Source organism: Ictidomys tridecemlineatus, chromosome 16 (genome assembly GCF_052094955.1).
Source record: "Ictidomys tridecemlineatus isolate mIctTri1 chromosome 16, mIctTri1.hap1, whole genome shotgun sequence".
NCBI lineage: Eukaryota > Metazoa > Chordata > Mammalia > Rodentia > Sciuridae > Ictidomys > Ictidomys tridecemlineatus.
Window position 1 is genome coordinate 1,602,432 of NC_135492.1, and position 3,440 is coordinate 1,605,871.

General features: G+C 29.5%; 1 pseudogene; it reads right to left on the reverse strand.

The window, feature by feature from the left end:
- Positions 1-2,381: 2,381 nt before the first annotated feature.
- LOC144371554 (U6 spliceosomal RNA) lies at positions 2,382-2,482 on the reverse strand (annotated as a pseudogene).
- Positions 2,483-3,440: the final 958 nt, after the last annotated feature.

Consider the following 3,440-nt stretch of genomic DNA (forward strand, 5'->3'; position numbering starts at 1 on the left):
CTTAGAAAACACTTTATGTACCTTTTCTAATTATATCCACACACCAGCCTTGAAAAAGGCACACTAATACCATTCTCTTCCTACTCTTGTCAGATAAAAGTTGAGCTTAATTCATAAAAATGGGACATGGGACTGTTAGAAAGAGAAGCCCAGCCTTCTACTCTGCTTTTCAGTGTTCTCCCTCATACTATAAGTTATTCATGTATCACACCACAAAGTTTTCCAACATTACACTGTGAGGAGCTATGTAAAAGAAGCCGGTCACTAAAGGCTATATTCTTAGTGTTTTGTATAAAATCCATATAAAATTCTAGAAAAGGCAAAAACAGAGTTATCCTGCTGGCATTTCACTGGTTGCCTAATAGTGAGTCTGTGGCCATAAACTGAGGGCAAGAGGGAGCAAACACATAGAGCTTTTTGGTGCTCACAGGAGTGCTCTGAACCTTGGTTTGGTGGGAGTTAAGTGACTGTTTCCCCCAAATCACTGGGTTGTACATTTAAAATGAATGAAAATCTTTGGATATTTGCTAAACCTCATAGAGCTTAACAGGTAAACATCAGAAATCTGTTATCTCTATATCATTCATATAAACATAATGTTTTGTTTAATTTTTTTACATTATTTTTACCCTCTGTGCTTAACCAATTAACATTTTCCTGTGTTGCTTTCAGATTTCCTGCTAACAGGCTGAGCAGGTTGATGAACATGCAGAGAGGCATGTGTTTTCCCCCACAAGACCTGATGCACACATCACCAGGGCACAGTTATGTTATTTAGAACATAGATGAAGGTCACATTTCTTCCTTGCAGAAAGTAAATGGAAAATGTACCTTAAAAGAGTACCTGGCAGTTAATGCTTCATCCTTAAGATTAGTTTACTAGGCAAGGACAAAAGCCAAAAAATGTCTACTTTATCACAAACATTTTAGTTTGTTAACAAATTTCTAGACGTTCAATCATGTTGATTTTAAAATAAGAAATTGTGAGTGCTTTGGACAATGTGTTGAAACACCATAAAACAAGATTTTGAAAGAAGGTAAATGAAGCATGCACAAATTTAGGTTCTCCAGTTTGAGAAATATTTAAAATATAGTATATTTTTTCAATGAAATTAGAAACCATCATGTTAAGTTAAAGAAGTCAAACTCAGAAGGTCAAGAGTCCTGTTTTCTCTTCTATGTGGAAGTTAGAGAAGAAAAAGAAAAAGAAAGGTAGGGATAGATCTCATGGAAATCAAAGTGAGATTAGCAGAAGAAAGAGAAATAGGGGAGGGAGGAAAGTGCTGAGGAGTGACATTGAACAATGTATGTTATCATATTGTGTACATGTACAGATAGGTAACAATAAATCCCATCATTATATGCAACTGTAATGCACCAATAAAAACATGGAAAAAATTTAGGTTTTCTTTCATTGTTTCTTCTTATTCCCAGGTTTGTAAATAAATTGAAATAATCATTTATTAGACAAATTAAATCTGTTCATGTAATACTATTTAGTTTTTGATATTAATATTAATACCACTCTAAAAATATAATGAAAAAGAATAAATATATAAAATGTTAAAATAGCAAAATAAACACGAATCTAAAATCCAGTTTCAACACATTACTATATTTTTTTCTAAGTCTAAATCAATGTTCTTTCCAATGCCCCGTTATAGATAAATTTTCTCTCAAATTCTGAATATAACATCCATAGACCCCTCTGATATTTATAAAAAAGATACTTTTAAAAATCATGATTTCAATATTTTATACCTTCAAGTAATTATAATTTTGTTATAAAATGTGCTCTTTCTCAAATTTTCTTCAATATCTCCTCAAATTATTAACTTAAGGTTAATAATTTGTTTGAAATTTGTTTGATTCAGGAAACTAATTATGCTCATCACATTTTATTGGTATAGCTTTAATTATTTTCAATTTATAAGCTTACTATGTTGTTTCCTCCACTTAACATTTTATTTAGTAAAAAAACTCAGTGCATTAATCATAAAAAGTTTTGCATATTCAGGAATTTTTCTCACTTCATCTTTTGTGTAACTTAAAGTGGCATGTAGATACTTTTATTTCTGTGAAAAAGTAGTTCCATGTTAGAAGGCTGATTTAGGTTATATCTTACTTTTTGTAAGTGTACTTAATAGGAAGAGCTGTATGCTTTTGTTTTTTACATCAAAAGAATATCATATTTGTTTTCATTATTATTACTAAAAATATGATCACTGAAAATAATTTAAGATGTCCTTGTATTCCTTTTTACTTTCTCTCTCTCTCTCTCTCTCTCTCTCTCTCTATATATATATATATATATATATATATATATATATATAATTTATTAAAGTACACATTGTAGGAAATTTATTATTTCAAGAATTCAGAATGATAGAGAATCCTTCGCAAATTTTCATGTTGTCCTTAGGCAGGAGCCATACTAATATCTGTTTTATTTCAAATTTTGTTATGTGCTGGCATAGCAACACCTTACCTTTCTCTTTACTCTTAGGGTATACATGACTGTCTTGCTTGTCTATACTGCAAAATTTCTGAATTGTATACTCTTATTTAATGAGTAGATGTGATGACCTTTAATATTTTTTATTAAAAGAAATATTTCAAAATACAAATTTTGAAATTTGTCAATTTGTTTTTAATGTTTATTTGTCATGAGTTTTTCACAAATTATATGTGATTAAAATCATTAATTTTATCTTTTATTGCTTCTATTCTTTGAGTTACAGTTAAAATCTGCATGTTTGTAATCTCAGGTACTCTGGAGTCTGAGGTTGAAGTGTTACAAGTTCAAGCCCAACCTGAAAAATTTAGCAAGACCCTTTCTTGAATAAAAAGGGCTTTAGTTCAATGGTAAAGCACCCCTTGGGTTCAATCATCTGCACAGAAAAAAAAAAGAAAAAAATTTTGCCCTATTTTTGTAATTTTCGATAAATTACTCACATTTTCTTGTAACATTTGTGTGTACAATATGAAAATAATTTTGTTTATTATCATAATTATACCTTTATCCCAACACCAATTATTATTAAAAGTATATTTTTTTTTACTGGTATCTGATGTTACATGTTTAATATACTAAAGTTCTGTTTGCAAATACATTCACTTCCAGCATTTCCATTCTGTTTTATTTATGCATAAATATAAAAAAATACACTTATTGGGCCAGCTAACCCAGCCCTCTTTCATGATTTTTCAGTGTTTCCTTATTTTTGTTTGTGTCCTTCCACATAAACATTAAAATGCACTTTTTTTTTAGCTCCAAGAAAAAAAACACACAATAATGGTATTTTCATAGCAAGTATAAGAATTTATAAACTGAAAAATCTTATTGATATTTTTATCCAAGATTGGTCTTTAGTTTCCTTTTAGTGGAATTTTATCAAATTTTATAATTAATATTGTACTTACCTCATAACTAGAATTTT